At 39.8% G+C, this 18,206-nt stretch overlaps 1 pseudogene; it reads left to right on the top strand.

Moving 5' to 3' along the window:
- The first annotated feature begins 10,919 nt into the window (after positions 1 to 10,919).
- Positions 10,920 to 12,159, top strand: LOC110205093 (small ribosomal subunit protein mS40-like; annotated as a pseudogene).
- The last annotated feature ends 6,047 nt before the right edge of the window (positions 12,160 to 18,206 follow it).

Raw genomic sequence — 18,206 nt, 5'->3', positions numbered from 1 at the left:
GTCTGGTTTGATTTCAAGGCAGCTTGGTATAGTGGAAAGCAAACTAGACAAAGTCCAAATCAACTCCAGGCCATATGATTCCTTCACTTAAAAATTATATGACATTGGATGTAAAATCAGACCAATAATATAGTATTAACCATGAAGATTCATTTTCTTAAGTTCAAATCTGGCCTTAGACACTTACTAGCTGTGTGACTCTGGGTAAGTTGCTTAACAATGTCTACCTCGGTTTCCTCATCTGCAAAATGAGCTGGAGAAGGAAGTGGCAAACCACTCTAGCATCTTTGCTAAGAAAATCCCAGATGGGCTTACATAGTTGGACACAACTGAAAAACGAATGAACAACATATCCTAAAATAAGATGTACTCTCCAGCAACAAAAATTCTGACATGGCTATGTCAAATTTTTATGGGCAATATGGTGAAATAGACTCAGAGTTAGACGTCTTAAAGTCAAAACACTCCCTTTGAGTCCCCACATGCTTACTAACTATTGAATTTTGATCAAGTCATTGATATCTCAACGGCAGGTCCTGGAAGGCCTGTAAGTGCTACAGATGTGGTATCCCCAGTACAGTACTGGATAAAGCATCCGCCTTGGAGAGGATGGCCACCAACAAGAGGCTTGGCCCAAGCCTAGGCCCTGTTATAAATAAATGTATTATAAAAATATAAGATGGGCCAGTCACAGAGTGACAGTGGGGGACCATCAGTGGACAACTCAACTGGTATCTTTGTGTCTTTAAGAGGATTCAAAGAAGGCCCTCAGCACAATGTGGAGAATTTTTAGGAGTACGTGGACAAGATTGGAACAGCATGGGCAGGTCTGGATGGGTTATGATTTGAGATTATTAAAGGGAACATCCACACTGATAAGATCACAGATGCATCATGGTATTAGAGAATAGAAATAAAAACCAAGGGAAAGGCAAGGATTAGAAGATAAATGATCTCTGAGTATTTATCAAGTTCAACCTTCAATTAATCCCAGTTTCTTGATCAAATGCAGGAACATCATGTTACTGCTTACACTGTTTTTCATTGGGTACCTATACATTTTTTTCTCCTTTTGAAAACATTTCATTTTAGAGGTGTGGCTTACATTTGAAACAATGCACCTGACTCACCTCGCTAGGATATTGTAAGAAAAGTTACTTGTGAACAGGGGTGTGCTGGTAAATTTTTATCGACCAGCTCTCCGTGGAAGAAAAATGTGCCTAAAATATATTTTTGAATTTAATCTGCATCATTAATGTTTTCTCCATCACTTTCTTAAGATGACCAAGAAAACACTAAATCAAGCCCTGATTTGTAGCAGTTGCCAGTTTCTCAGAGATAAATGCTCAAACTGAAAAGTTAACAATTGGCTCTCAGGAGTCCATACAAACTGGATCCAACATACTCCTGCCTGTAAACTACAACATAGACTAAATGTACAAATAAGTCTTGTTACTTGGAATTTGAACTAGAAACTGCTAACCACTGGTTCCGGACTGAGAAGAAGCTTAATTGGGGAGGATGAGGAAGAAGAGGAGGAAGAGGAAGAAGAGAAGAAGAGGAGGAGGGTTTGAGAACTAGAGCTGAGCAGATCTGCTCAGCACAATGAAGGGAGTCACTGACTCTGCTCCTTCCTGGGAGCTGTAAGACCACAAAAATTTACCATCTGCCCTGCCCCTACATCCTGCAAATCCCTAACATTGTCATGTGATCTACTGATATGACCCATGGACTCCTATGCCTTACCACCCCAATGATGCTGAACCTGTACAATCCTTGGGCCTTTCTATCCATCCTAGAACTTAATTTTCTTTTGTGTGTTATCTCTCCCAAATGGAGTGTTGACTCCTTGAGAGAAAGGACTGTCTCATTTTTTTCCCATTTTTTTCTTTCTACTTTTCTGTTTATTATTTCTTTTTTTCTACTTTCTATTTCAATTGCTCCTATTTTTCTAACTTTCTCTTCTGCTACAAAGCACTTCATGCAGTGCTTGGCACATGGTTCAATCCATTCGTTCATTCACTGGCATTTCAGTGGCAGGGGTGGAATTCCCAATTTCTCATAGATCTGGATCCCAGCTGAAGCTGGGAGTGAAAATCTTTCTAATTTCCTCACCTCCTGGTTATTTTCATTTTGCCATCTAGGTATTGATGTAGTTAAGATTTTCATCTTAACTACATCAATACCTAGATGGCAAAATAGTCTGAAAAGTATACTTGAAATTGTGCTTTATTTTAAAACAACAGCTTTGGGAGTATTTCTATTTGGATCTCAGAAGCTAGAGTCAGGCAGGAGGCATTAGTCATACGTCAGAGTGTGCTTTGTCATAGCACTTCTCATTCCTGCAGGTGTCCAAGCAGACAGGAGCTGAACAGCCATTTCTTCCGGAGGCGACAGAGGGAATTTCTGCCTTTGGTAGGCCCTGGGCTAGATACCTTCTAACCCTAGATCAACGAATCTATAATTTAGAGCTTTCATCTGGCATTTTAACAACCAAACTCAGCTTTTGCAAATCATCCTTTTGTTTTCCAACTTTGTGAAAGGCTGTTTGCAGCTTTTCCTGGTTGTTACTGTGACAATGAGTATTTAATGTAACTTAGACCAGGCCTTCCACAGATAGTTGATGGGGTTTTTTTGTTTGTTTGTTTTTGGGGGGGGTTTTGTGGGGTTGTGTTTTTTTTTTTCCCCAGGGCCTGGGTGGGCTAGTCTTAGACAGTGAGAGAGAGAGAGAGAGACACTTCAATACTGTCCAAAGGCTTGGGAAAGTAAAGATTAATTTCTGCCATCATGTCTTGGCCTCTGACTAATGGGAGAGTACAACCAGCAAAATTGGCTAACTTTTTTTTAAAGTAAGATTTATGTCTTTTGTTCTTACATCACCATCATTTCTCGATATACCTCACCCCAATCCAACGTAGGCTCCTATCTCTCCTGGCTCAGTGGATCAAGTGCTAGGCTTGGAGTTAGGAAGATGGGTTTAAATCCTACCTCTAATATTGAGTATCTGTGTGACCCTGGGCAAATCACCTAAACTCTCTGAGCCGAAGTTTTCTCATTTGCAAAATAAGGGGATTGGATTAGATAGCCTTTAAGGTCCCTTCTAGCTCTAAACCTATGATCCTATATTCTCAGAGGTCAAGATTTCATCATTAGTTATTATAACTACCCAGAATTTGGCTTCCCTTTGGTGTTTTCATTTATATTATGCATATATTGTTCATCTGGTTCTGTTTACTTCATTCTGCATTAGTTCATACAAATCTTCTCTAGTCAACTTCTTAGTGGTGAGGCAATATAGTCTTTAGTTGGAGAAATTAGACATCGATCTGAATAAGGCTTAAGAGCTCTAAGAAAGGAGAAAGGAACTTTTCACCTTAAATATCTTTCTTGAAAATGGAAGAGTCCCATGAAGAAGAAACACTGTACCTCTCGCCTTTCTTTGCAGAGATGGGACACTGTAGTCATGCAATATTGGAGATACTTTCAGACTTGGTTGATATATTGGTTGGTTTTGCTGAACTCTTTTAAAAAAAATTATTTAATATAAGAGATGAGTTAATGAGCAGAAGAGGGGGAAAGATGTGTATTCAGAAATGAATATAATGCCTCAACAAAAAATGTCAATTTTTTTTAAGGAAGTCCTAGACTATGTAAGTTTCATACAGCTAGAAGGTACTGTAGAGATATTCTAGCTCGACCCTTTCCTGAAAAACTAAAGAAACTGAGGCTCAATGACTTGTCCAGGGTCACACTGGTAGAACCACAGGATCACAAGATTTTAGACCTGGAAAGAATTTTAGAGATTTGTCTTGAGGGAGTAGAGTTCATTTAGTCTATCCTCTTCATTTTTATTGCTGCTGTTGTTCAGTCATTTCCAGTCAGGGCTGGCTCTTTGTGACCCCACTTGGGGCTTTAAAGATATTGGAGTGGTTTGCCATTTCCTTCTCCAGCTCATTTTGCAGTTGAGGAAACTGAGGCAAACAGGGCTAAGTGACTTGCCCAGGGTCACACAGCTAGTAAGTATCTGAGGCCAGATTTGAAGTCAGGCTCTTCCTGACTCCAGGCCTATCACTGTATCCACTGTGCCACCTAGCTGCCTCTTCATTTTACAGATGGGAAAACAGAGACACGAAAGGGAAAAGAATTGGCCCAAAGTCACATAGCTAATCAGTAGCAAAGCTAAGTATCCAACCCAACTCTCCTGACTCCAGCTGCCAATGCTTTTTTTACTCCACCATCTTTGTTTGTGGCAGCTAGATGACAGTGGATTGAGCATTGAGACTGGAATTAGGAAGACTCATCTTCCTGAGTTCAAATCTGGCCTCAGACACTTACTAGCTATGTGACCCTGGGCAATCTACATAACCATGTTTGCCTCATTTCCTCATCTTTAAAATGAGCTAGAGAAGGCAATGCAAACCACTCCAGAATCTTTGCCAAGAAAACCCCAAAAAGGGGTCACAAAAAGTCAGACATGACCGAAATAAGTCAACAACAACAACAAAATCTTTGTGTGTCTTAACAGAACCAAACAAACACTGGCTAGTGTTCATGAGACAACCTCCTACCAAAACTGGTAGGAATCCCACATCTCCAAGCTATGGTCCTGGCTGCTCCCAGAAATGTTTTGACAATGTCACTCCCTGGGTCCCCACTCCATTTCTCAGTCTTCTGGGCTGAAAGGAAGAAAAATGATGTCTATGGTAAGGCAAGATGGCTTTGTCTCCTGTGGTCAGATACCCTGATGTAGGAAATCCACGTACCCCTCCTTCAAGGGATATAATTAAAGATGATGTCCTACACCCCCACACACACACCCACCCCATCCTTGAATATTAACAGCTTCTCCAAGTAAGAGAAGATTCCTAATTGCAATGAAGGCTCGTTTTAAGGGAGCCAGATGAACAAAAGCAACCCAGAATATTTTGAATGAACTGGAAAGAGAAAACCCTCCCATGTAGTGGCATCACCCCAGGGCCCTTGATTTGAGATTCCCTGACTACAATCTCCTCTGCCATAGGAATTTACACCTACAATGGGACCTATTCAAAGGAAACAACAGATGTGTTGAAATCTGAGGCCTTTCCTGTTATAGTTAGCCAAGGGGATGTGGTAAGCAGGGCCCTTCTCCATATCCTGATGTTTCAGAAATGCTTCTGAAGTGATTGCACCACTTGAGGGAGGTGTCCTTTACTCCTACAGAAGAACCCAGAGGAGCTGGTCTTTAGTCTCTGAAACACCTAGCCAGAGCCCCAGCACTGCTCCACCCTTTGCACATGGAACCATGTGTCCCAGCTCTGAAAAGAATGCCAACTGGCCCCAGGTCTTTTCTGGTAAGGTTGATTTCATTGCTACAACTAAGATCATTAGATTTAAAACTGGAAGAGACCTTAGAGGTAATCTAATCCAACTCTTATTTTTCTGAAATGAGGACCAGAGAAGTGACTTGCCCAAGATCTCACAGATAAAATTATACAATAATGGGGTTTTAGAGTTGTCTGGGATTCTAAAAGGCATCAAGCCCATCATTTTATAAGTAAAAGGGGGAACAGCTAGGTGGCACAGTGGATAGAGCACCAGCCTTGGAGTCAGGAGAACCTGAGTTCAAATCTGGCCTCAGACATATAATACTTACTAGCTGTGTGACTCTGGGCAAGTCATTTAACCCCAACTGCCTTGCCAAAAAAAAAAATGAAGGACACAGAGACACAGAGAGGTTAATTGAGTTACTTAAAGTCACACAGATTTGTAGGATCAAGGATTTTAGATTTGATAAAAACTTGAGACATCATAAAGGCTAATTACTCCTAATTTTGTTTAATGGAGAAAATGAGGCCCAGTTTAGGCCCTGAGACTTGGCCAAAGTCAAGCAGGTATTAAGTAGTAAGAGCCAGGATTCAAATCCAGTGCTGCTATGTACTTTACCTCTGTACACAGACCTGGACACTCAATAGGCCTTGATGGATAGGATGAAATCATTTTGATTCACTAGATGTATTATTATTATCATATTTCATCTGAATGAGTTGGCTTTGCAGATTTGGTGTGGATTATTAAAGGGACTTTTGCTTTCATAAACTAAGGGCTTTGTGTTTACAGACATTCATAAAAGTAGCTTCTATTGTTCAGGGAAAATATTTACCCCTAGAAAAGGAAAAGGTATCGCTGAGTGGGTTAGTATAGCCCAGCTCTGAATATCTCTAGTCCTAACGTCTCAGTGAGGCATGAGCCCATCCTCACCTGCTGCTATAACCAGGATGCCTATAAGCCCCCCTCTGTGTATCCTGGGGAGGTTAACAAAGGCCCTCACATCCAGGGGACAAGTGTTTTAAAAGACCTCAAACTTACACAGAGATTCACGGAGAATCCCCACAAAAGTGTGATCCAAATCTCTTGGGTCTCCTCCCACTTTCCTGCCTCCTCCTTTTCTTCCTTCTTTCTTTTGCTGTCACTCCATTGCTCTGTTAGCTCAACAGGTAAGAGCATCACCCAAGGAATCACGGGGTCATGGGTTCAAACCCTACATGGGCAATAGACATTGTTCTACTCCATGGCCAAAGGCCACAGCAATCCTAAATGCAGTCAGCTGGCCCTCTCAAAAATATATGTCCTTGATTACAAAGGTCACTGGGCAGGAAGAATTTGAATGGTTCAGCAGTCCATTATTGGAAAAAACAAACCAAAGTACATGCCCTATTGATTGTGTTGAGAAGGAAGGGGTTAGCAGAGGGTGGGAAGAGATAGGGGGATGCAACTCAGATCAGCACAGTTGGCTCTTTGGTAGTACCTTTGATGGTAACACATTAAAACGGAATTGAAATCATCTATCTACTCCAACAAAGTTGGTCCCTCATTAACCCGGATCATTCCCAGTCAGTATTAGAATCCCACACCACCAACCCTAGTTCGCGACCCCTCCTACCAAGAGATCCAATAAAGGCAAGGCATTCAGAGTTTTGCCTTGAGGCACCGGTATTTAGGGGACACAGTGCATCATTGAGATGGTCCTGACCCCCCTCCTTTTACAGAAAAGGAAAGTGCAGCCCAGAGAAGTTAAGGCCTTGACCAAATTTGTGTTGTCCCTCCTATCTTGTTGCCATTTGCAAATTGGACAAGAGTGCCATTTATGCCTCCATCCAATTCAATGATTTAACACAGAGCTCTAAGCTTGCACAGACTGGATCCAATCTTGGGAGCAGCTCCAAGAATTCACTTTTACTTTGACTCATTATTTCCCTATTCAGAGTTTCTCTTGGAAATTTTGGAATATAGAAGTATCTAGGTTTCTGTGAATGTAGATAAAAGGTTCCCACAGATTATCTTCAAGCACTCTAGTTAATGATGCAGATATTGGTACAGATAAGCCTTCATTCCACCCTATAGAAAATGCAAAAAGTGCAGATGACTCGCAATAAGCCATAGTCAATACTATTCCCCTCCATCTCTGGTGAGTTTCATTTTCCACAAGGTCTTAACATCCTCCATACTCACAGTACCACCCTACTGTTCGGACTCACCTAAGAAAAGAAATATACTTGAGGTCACTAGACAAGCAACCCTAAACATTCCACCCCACAGAGACACTCTGAGGGCATGGACTAACCCAGAAGAGAAATACAGTTAGGGATGATAGATAAGCATGTCCCTTTCCCATTAGACCCACACTATACAAATAACTCATGATAATAATAGAGTGTAGTACACAGGTCCTTTTCTCTACCACACTATGGCTTTTAGTCCTTTGGCTGTGTTCCTCCCATCATAAGAAGACACATACATGATCTTCTTCTTTCTAAAATGTCTTTAGGACATTTCTCTTCTCTTGATAGAAGACTAGATCATCCATCAAATTCTTAAACGTGGGATTGGCTGTGAGGCCACCCCAGGGCTAGCGCTGACAAGAAAATTCATCTTCTCTCAAAAGAATCCCCTTCTCTTAATAGGGGGGTGTGAAATCCAAACTTCTGAAATTGGGGTCACCCACGAGGTACCTCATGAGATGAGAGCTATCTCTTTCTAAAAAGTGGGTTGAATCCTTGAATTCTCAAACTTGGAGTTATCCATATGAGTCCATCCCTAAAGCTAGTACAATCCAAGAAATCCCCCTTTCCTCAACAGAACACTAGATTTCAGTGGACACAAGAAATTCTCCTTCCTCTAACTTGGAGTCTGAGGTTCAGGAACCACTTTAACCAGGTACCTCCCTGCTCCTCTATGTCAGTGTTAGGAAGAATTAAATGCCTCCAGAGAACTGAGTTTCAGGAATATTCCGACCCCTCTCCATGGCTGCCACATCACTGAGAAGTTAAATCACTCCCTCTCCAAGACTGGATCCAGGAACTTTGCTCTTGGGTCACATAGGTGAAACCATGTCTGCTCTGTCATATGCTACTGCCACAAGTCAGTCACTGAGGATTCTCGGGAAGTGAGAGTTTCTTTGACATTAATTTGTTCTCAGGATTTCTTAAAGGAAGGAAACGAAATAAAAGTGTTCAGGAAAGAAACACTTTTGTAAGCCAGGAAAAAATGGTAGCTTCTCCCAATGAGTTACCCCATAGCATTGGGAGCAAATCAGTTCAACCTGCATGAGTAGAACTCCTCATCTAAAATGTACCAAAACTTATTTTCATATGCTCCATAAGAAGATACAATCAACACCCCAAACAAAAGCTTAGCAGCCTATAGCTCTTCAAGTTGATGGGAAAATTCCCATAATCAACCCCCTCCAATGACAAAAATACTGAACTTCACAGGGTCAGTGATAAGTCCATAGATCTCTCTACTAGACATCTCTATCTTAAATTTACATCAACTCATTAGTTGTATCCAATTCTTTGGATCCAGTTATTCAACCAGTTTTGAACACCCATTACTGTTTTATCCTCTAGCCTACATCTCTCCATCTTGTGTATAAGAATAGTATAAGGAGTCTTGTCAAATACTTAGCTAAAATCTGGGTGTACTTCACTTACAGCACTTCCCTAACCTCTAGTTACCTTATTAATAAAGAAAAGGAGGTAAATTGGGAATGCCCTTTGAAGCCATGCTAGCTTTCAGTGCTCATTATTTCCCTTTGTAAATGCTCACAAACCATTCCTTTAATAATGTGTGACAGTGCCTGACACATTGTAGGCATTTAATAAATGCTTATTGTCTGTTTAATTGATTAATATGTACAAGAATTTTTTTCCGGGTACAGAAAGGAAGTTCACTAACCTATAGTTTTGGCAAATTCACTGACCTCTAGTTTTCAGGTTCCATCTTCTTCCCTTTTTTGAAAATTTGAAGATTTACACCTTTCCAATCTGACAGTGTTTCTCTCAGCTTTCAAAGATCCCTGATAGAGGTTTGGCAGCCACATCCACCACATCCTTGGTTATAGTCTGTTCAGGTTCTCTTGGTATAGATTAACCTCTCTTTAAGACAACACTACTCATCCTGTCTTCATCTGACCATTACTGGATGACTTCTCATCTGATGGCACCTATGGCTCTACCTACACAGGACACATAGGCACTCACATACATTTTTTTGCTTTTATCTTCAGCTTTAACCACTTGTTTTCCATTTTTTCCCAATCCTTCCAACTCCAAGTACCATTTTGTTAGAAAAGAAAACAGAAGAAAACTGAGTTGAACATTCAACCTTTTCTTCATCATTTCCTCTTCCCCAATAAGCAGTCCTAAGCCTTCTTTGATTGTGCTCTTATTCCCCAAATAACAAAGAAATGACTCCCTTTGTTGCCCTTATCATGCATAGTTAACCTGATTTTATTTTGTACTTTAGACTCTGTATTTTTTTTTTTGCGGATCCATGCTGCTCTTTGGTCTTTGTCCTCATTTAAGTGCCCATGCTTTCATCTTCCATTTATGGTTTTTGAAAACCCAAGTTGGTTGATGAGGTTCCTGTGTAGCCACATTGTTCTTTTACTCCTCATCAGAATCATTTCTTCTAGTGCTTTCAGAATTTCATTCTTAAGTGCTTCCTATTTCACTTAGGCCAACTTCCCCTTTAGAATATTTGTCCATTAAATCCTACCTAGCCTTTTTCTACACCCTTTGAAATTTCTTCTCTGCAAGTTTATGATTTATATCAGACTATGCCCAGATTTCTTCACCTCTATCACATAACCCTTTAATGAAGCGGTCAATGATCCACAAAGTTTTTGTCATTTCCGCTTCAACAACCCATTGTTTCAAGCAAGGCAGCTTTGAAGATAAATTTGTTGTATACTTGGCAGTGGAAAATAAGCTTCTCACAATACAGTTTCACTTATAATCTTTTTTATGTTCTTTGTATTCAAAAAATGCACATCTTATTTAATGTTTGCCAAAAAAAAAACCTAACTAGTTATTTGTTGGTTAAAATCTAATTCAGAGGGGCAGCTAGGTGGTGCAGCGGATAGAGCACCAGCCCTGGATTCAGGAGGACCTGAGCTCAAATCCAGCCTCAGACACATAATACTTACTAGCTGTGAGATGCTGGGCAAGTCACTTAACCCCATTGCCTAGCCAAAAAGAAAAAAAATCTAGTTTAGAATATCAGTTCTTGTTGTTTTGTCTGCCTTTTGAAGGACTGAGTTACAAATTTACCAATTGCTTTAGTTTTGAGAGAGCTCTCCAACAATGCACATAATTGAAAAACATAGCTATAAAATATAGTTGAAGTTCCCTAGCACTATAATATCATGCCTCTCTGCTCAATTTTATAGTCTAAGTACACATGCAGATTGATACTTTTTCTTTTTGACATGGACAATGTGGGAATTTACTTTGCTTGACTATACATATTTGTAATGTTTTTAAGTGAGGATTTTGTTTTTCTTGCTTTCTTATGGAAGAAAGAGGGAGGGAAAGAGAGAAGACAAATCTTCATTTGAAAAAATCAAAATTAGACTCCTGCTTTAGCTATGTAGCGAGATGGCAACCTCTCTTCAAACCATGCTGTTTAGGCAGCTCCCAGGCCTCACACCTGTCAGAGGTGTCTACTGGGTGCAAGCTATCTCCTAGACTCTATTCGCTAAATCTCCCCTTAAGGAGGAATCTTCCACTCCTGTCTCCCCCATCAGGATGCTCCCTAGGAATATTTGGATGCAGAAGAATCCCAGCTCAATATGGCTCTTGCCCAGTCTGGGCTGAGTATTGACACAACCACAAAGATGGTATCCTAACATTGAACCTAAGACATGTATTCATGGGAACATGCCTGGAACCCTTACCAAATCTGCTGGGATCGGAAGCTCCATGTGGACTTTAGAAATGTGAGGCTCATCAATTGGGAAATGGCTAACCAAGTGGTATATGATTCTGATGAAATACTACTATGCTTTGAGAAATGATGAGCTTGATGATCTTAGAAAAACATGGATAAACTTGCACAAAATAATGAACAGTGAAATGAGCAGAACCAAGAGAATGTCATATACAATAACAGCAATATTGTTTTAAGAACAACTTTGAACAAATAAGTCATTTTGACTATTATAAATACCCAAATTAACTACAAAGGACCTTTGGAGGAAGATGCTATCTGCTTCCAGAGAGAGAACTGATAAATAGAAGTAAGTATAAAATGACTTTACATATATACATATTTGTGTCTAATGTAGCCATCTGTAGGGTAGGGAAGGGGGAGGGAAGGGGAAAAATAAATTTATAGATAACTTTATTATATATATAAATGGAATTGCAAGTTGCCCGTAACAGATTTGCAGTTTCATGTGTAATCATCTTTTTTTTATTATATTAGGTTATGTAAATGTTTTATTCCATAAATTAAAAATTAAATAATTTTTTTTCTTAAAATGTGAGGCTCTTGGAACAGCTTGTCTGCACCCACAAACTGTCCCCTTCCATGTGCCCCATGCACAGGGTCTCTGTGAAAGTGTGACAGAGGTCATCCTGAAGACCAGAGTCCATGGTTTTCTCTGTTACCACATCCCACTGGTAGAAGCCACAGGATACTGATTTCAGCAACTTCTATGGGGCTGTTGGCTCTACCCCAATGACTCCTGCCCTTGAGGCAAATACTTCCTAGTATCTGTGGTACACTTGGCAGCAGCCACCTGAGAGAGAGTTGAGACACCTTGAACATCTGTATCAAGGACACCTTAAGGAGGAGAATGGACTTTCACCAGAGATGATTTCTTGGAGAAAATAAAAGACCCTACTTCACAGGGTATTTATGAGGATCAAAAGAAATGTGTGTGAAAAACACTTTGCAAAATTTAAAGCCCTATACAAATGCAATCTTATTGGTAAATCATCCTAGTTCTGCCTCAGAAACTGAGACTCAGTCAGAGTTTGTTCTTTGTCTTCTTAACCCATTTCCAATAAGAGTCCTTCCTCTTTTGTGGGAAGTGCTTATCCAAAGTTCCAAAGTAAGGGTCCCTGCCCTACAGGCTCATCAAGTTGAACTCATCTGGGGCACCACTCCCTTTCACATTTCCTTTTTTCTCTGTGTCATATTCTTCTGTCCTCCAGCTTCCTAAGATGGTAAGATTCGCCTCTGCTTTACACATCTTTTTTTCCCTTTGTTTCTCTTTGGATCACTTCCAGTCTTTCAAGGAATGCTTCGTTCTCCCTGATTTCCAGGGAGTTGAGAACCATTCATCTCATCTTTTCACCTTCACCTCTAAGATGTCAGAGATCATGTGCTTATGTAGGTGTTACTTAGTTCTGGTAAAAACACAAACATAGCCCACTCTCTGCTCTTCACTATGTAATTCTCCTTGCCCTCTGCATTTATTTAAAGTCAGACTGTCTGTCCTCTTTTTGGTAGCTGTTGACAGACCCTGGTGGCTAAATGTTATGTCCAACTCCCTCTTTATTGCTGTGGCTTGGGAAGGATTTTAAGTACCCTTTCAGCTCTAATATTCCATGATGTTAGAAGAAAAAAAAAAGGCCCAAAGTCACAAGGCCACATATCTTTCTTTGAGTCTTGGTAGTTATTATGGAAATTCTGGACTCTACAAAGTGTGGAAGGAAGAGGAAACCCAGGACAGAGCCAGGAATCTAAAGTGTAATGGGGAAATCCCCGAAGCAAAGAGCATGAAAAACATACTCTTTGCCCAAGCTTCATTCTTCCTAGTGTTGATTCAGAAGAATGCCATTGTCCCTCACATTGGCACCACATGGGTGCCAAATCACTGTGCACAAAGACATTACAATTTAAAAGTGGAGAATTATGCCCAGGAAGAGGGGAAAACCCCATATGCAAACTCTAGAGGTTCATAAATAACATCACTTCTGCCCAAACAGATGACACATAGAGACCATTCAAACACTATGTTCTCATTTTAAAATGGGGTAATATCACTTGGACTGATTTCTGGAGTGATTTCTGAGTGGCAGACATCTGGGACTCAATATCCTGGCTTACTCACAATGTTTCTGACACAATTAGTTGATGTTGCCAAATATGTAACATTTTTCAAAGAGGAATTAATAATATAATGAATGCAGTTCATTCTAAGATAATGAAGGTGACTTGGTGGTACCTCAAATTCAGAGCTTGGCTTGGAGGCAAGAAGATTTGAGTTCAAATCCAGCCTCAAGATAATTACTAGCTATATTGGCCTGAAGCAAATCACTTAACATTTCTCAGCCTCAGTTTCCTCATCTATAAAATGAGAGGTTAGATTCAATTGTCTATTAGGTCCCTTCTAGTTTAAAATTTATGATGTTATGATTCTATGATTCTATTGAAGACCGTCTTCATAAGGAGTTTCAGTACAAAGGGCAGAAGAAATATAGGACAATAACAGGGGTAGAAGTGAGAGGGTTTTTTTTTTTCCTGAAGGGGGAAATATGGGTATGTTTGTAGGCAGTAGGGAATGAGCCAATAGACAGGGAGAGATTAAAATAATGAAAGGGTGGAGATGACAGAGGGAACAATCTGTTGGAGGAAAAGGGATAGAATGGGATCATTTGAGCTGGTAGAAGGGTTAGCCTCAGTAATGAGCAAGGTCACTCCATCATGTGAGACAGGGGTGAAGGAGGAGATAATGGCAGAAGGCATCTGTGACATAACATGAGGAAGAGGAGAAAAGAGAGATCTCACAGCAAATGGCATCAATTTTTTTTTCAGAAAAATATGAGGCAAACTGAGAGAAAGGGGAGAGGAAAAGCCATGAGAGGTTTGAAGAGGGATAAAAGAATTTGGAAGAACCACCTTTTTCTGTCTTTCTCAGACCCATCTTTCATTGGAGGGCCAGGAAAGAGAAGAGGGAAGAGAGCAAGCATTTATTACTACTATGTGGCAGGCACTATGCTGAGTGCTTAATAGGTATCATATTATTTGATCTACTAGTCTGAATAGTTTAATTTCAATTAAATTCAATCAAAATTCATTTAGTACCTACTGTGTACAAAATAGTGTAAGGCATGGTCCCTGCAAAAGAATTGGAAATTGAGGGGATTCCCATCAATTGGGGAATGGATAAACAAGTTGTAGTATATGACTGTAATGGAATATTACTGTGCTATAAGAAATGATAAGCGGGCAAATTTCAGAAAAACCTGGAAAGACTTATATGAACTGATGCAAGTGAAGTGAGAAGAATCAGGAGAACATTATACACAGTAATAGCAGCATTTTGTGATGATCAACTATGATAGATTTAGCTCTTCCCAGCAATACAATGATCTACCACAATTCCAAAAGATGAAAAATGCTATCTACCTCCAGAGAAAGAACTGATGGAGTCTGAATGCAAATGAAAGCATACTATTTTTCACTTACTGTATTTTTTTCAAGGTTTTATTTCCTTTGGGTCTGTATCTTCTTTCATAAAATGACTAACATGGTAATGTTTTGTATGATCGAACATATGTATCAAATTTCTTACTGTCTCAGTGAGGGGGGAGGCAAGGGAGGAAATCTGGAACTCAAAAAAATTTTTTTAATGAAAGTTAAAAATTGTCTTTACATAGAACTAGAGGGGGGAAAAAGACATAATCACTGACCTTCAAAGAGATATAACACATACACGAATAATTCTCCTAACACCTAGTAATATGAGACAATACAGTAAAGAGATACAAAGTAAAATTTTAAGATTGCTATAAGAGGTAAAGGCATTTAAAAAGAGAGAATCAAAAAAGGTTTCAAGTTTTATTTGGGCTTTTAAAAAACCAAGTAGGAATTGAACAAGCTGAGAACATTCTGGGTAGAAGGAATAGTACAAGCAGATCCACAGAACTTTTTTTCCCCTGCTTAGGCAATCAAGGTTAAGTGTCTTGCCCAGGATCACACAGCAAAGTGTCACATGTATGAGGCTAGATTTGAACTCAAGTCTTCCTGACTCCAAGGCTGAAGCTTTAATCCACTGCACCACCTAGCTGCTCCAGCAAGAATACTTTTGAACAGGGGTCCTGGAGTCAGGAGGACCTAAGTTCAAATGTGACTGCAGACACATAATACTTCCTAGCTGTGTGACTCTGGGCAAGTCACTTAACCCCAATTGCCTCACTAAAAAAAAAAACACAAGAATACTTTTGAACAAGGATTGTTGAAGGGACAGGCAGTAGTTCAGCTTAGCTAGAATGAAGAGTATGTGTGTAGGGAGGTAATATGATACTACACTAGAAATTTGGTGGTAGAATGCAGCTCGATTGTGGAAAAACTTGTAGGACCAGCTAAAGACTTTGTATTTGATTCCGTGGGCAATAGGGAGCCACTGAAGACTTTTGAGCACAAGTCAGATTAGTCATCAAATGGCATTTGAACTCACACTTCCTCAGCATTCCCTTTATCACTCCCTTTCCCCATCTTCTGATTGGAAAGTGTAGAGTTTTGACATTAGAGAACACCTCCCTAATCTGCTACAATTTTAAGAGGATACTCAGGGAATTTGCCTCATCATTTCTTATCTGGATGACCTGGATTTCATGATCTCCAGAAACTCATCACTCTGCAAGATGAAATCAACTCTGAAACTCCTACCTCCTTAGATTATTTCCCATTCTTGCTGCCCATCGTGTCCTCCACCCTTACTGGATAACCTCCTCCTCACCCCTTCACCTTCTTTGTATGTGCTGTCTTCCTCAAATAGACTGTCAGGTGCTTGAGGGTAGGGACTGTCTTACGCTTTTTTTTTAATCTTTAGCACTTGGCACAGTGTTTTAGCAAATAGTAGGTGCTTAATAAATGTTTATTGACTATTGAGATAGAGCATCTCAAAAGATAACTATAAATGTAATGTAATTTTCTGTACCATTAGAAATTGTGAATGTGAATAATAAAAGCAAACATTTATATAGCACTTACAATGTTCTGGGCATTGTATAATTCTATCTCATTTGATCCTCACCACAACCCTGGGAGGTAATATTATTATTATCTCCATTTTACAGAAACTAAGGCAAACAGAGGTTAAGTGACTTGTCCAGCAGCCCATGACTAGTAAGTGTCTAAGGCTAGATTTGAACTTAGGTCTTACTGACTCCAAGCCCAACACTCTATTTCCTGTACCACCAAGTTGCTCCATGAAGAATTCAGAGAAACTTTGGAACGCATATAAGCTAATTAATAAATAAACATGCATTTATTAAGTATCTACTATACGCCAAAGACTGTGCTAGGCACTGGAGATACAAATAAAATGAATGAAACAATCCCTACTTTCAGAGGATCTTATAACCTAATGGTAGAAATGGCAGGTATATATCTATATTTGTAGATATAGATAGACATGTATATATTATTATATGTGTATATAGTATAAATATAAAGCAAATAAATCCAAATAAATCTAAGGTAGTTAAATACAAAATAGTTAGCTAGGTAGAACACTAGTATTTGGGGGGATTAGGAAACATTTCCTGTTGAAGTTGGTACATGAGCTGTATCTTGAAAGGAGAATATTGAGTCTGTGAGGCAAAGTTGAGGGAGCTCTCTATTCTAGGCCTGGGGGACAGCCAGCCAATGCAAAGACACAGAGATGGGAGTTGGAATGCCCTATGTGAGGAATAGAAAGAAGGCTAGGTGGCTAGACCATGGGTGCGAGGAGAGTAATGTTCAAGGAAACTGGAAAAATAGATTGTCAGAAAGTTAAGAAGCCCTTTAAAAGCTAAACAAAAGAACCTCTATTTTATCTTAGAGGTAATAGGAGCTATCAGAGTTTATTGAATAAGAGAATGACATAGTTTGATCTGCATTTAAGGAAAATCACTTTGGCCACTGTGGAGTCTGGGCTAGAGGAGAGAGAAACTTGAGGAGGGGAGACCAAAGAAGAGGTCATTTTAATGCACCATCTTGCAAAAGGTGACGAGGATCTGAACTAAGACAGTGACTGCATGAACAGAGAAAAAGGGTTGCGTGTGAAAGATGATATGGAGGTAGAAAGAGCAAGATTCAGCAATCGATTGGATATATAGGAGTGAAGATGAATGGGGAGTCAAGTGTAATACAGAAGTTACTAACCTGGGAGACAGCTTAGGAGATTAATTTGTTGATACCTTTAACAATAAATAAAGAAGTTTGAAAGACGATGAATTTTGGGGGAAAGATAAACAGTTCACTAATAAGTTCAGCTTTAGATATGTTGAGTTTAAGCTGTCTCTAGGACATCCAATTTGAAATGTTTAATAGGCATTTGGAAATTTGAGTCGGGTAGCTTATGAGAGCAGGTCTGGATATTTACATCTGCGAGTTATCAGCATAGAAATGATCATTAAACCCATAAAAGCTGTTGTGAAGCCACCAAGAAAGAAAAGTATAGAAGAAGAAGAGAAGAGGTCCTAGACAGAACCTTGGGAAATGGTCCTGGGTAAGGATGAATATGGGTGATGATGTAGCAAAGTAACCTGAAAAAAAGTAGTCTGACTGGTAAGAGGAGAACCAAGAGAGAATAGTGTCACAACCACCCAGGGAGAGGAAAAGTACCCAGGAAAGAGTGGTCAAATGCCACAAATAGGTCAAGGAGGATGAAGATGGAGAAAAGGCCATCAGAAGCATACAACATATCCACCACAAAGAAAGGCACACTTTGGCTGAATAATTCCTTTTGTGTGCATACACAGTTCAGGTTCAGTAGTCCATCAAAAGGTTTTTCTTTACCATTCAGTAAATAGAGAGGAAACAAAAAATGCCTATCTATGCTCTGAAGAGGAAGGTTGGGACCCTCCATTCCATGCCATCACAGATTTCCAGAAGGAACCCCAAGGTTCCATATGGGCTGGCAGCAGGCAGACTCTCCTGTATAT

Source organism: Phascolarctos cinereus, unplaced genomic scaffold (genome assembly GCF_003287225.1).
Source record: "Phascolarctos cinereus isolate Bilbo 61053 unplaced genomic scaffold, phaCin_HiC Scaffold_2;HRSCAF=192, whole genome shotgun sequence".
Classification (NCBI taxonomy): domain Eukaryota; kingdom Metazoa; phylum Chordata; class Mammalia; order Diprotodontia; family Phascolarctidae; genus Phascolarctos; species Phascolarctos cinereus.
This window is presented reverse-complemented; position numbering and strand designations above follow the sequence as displayed.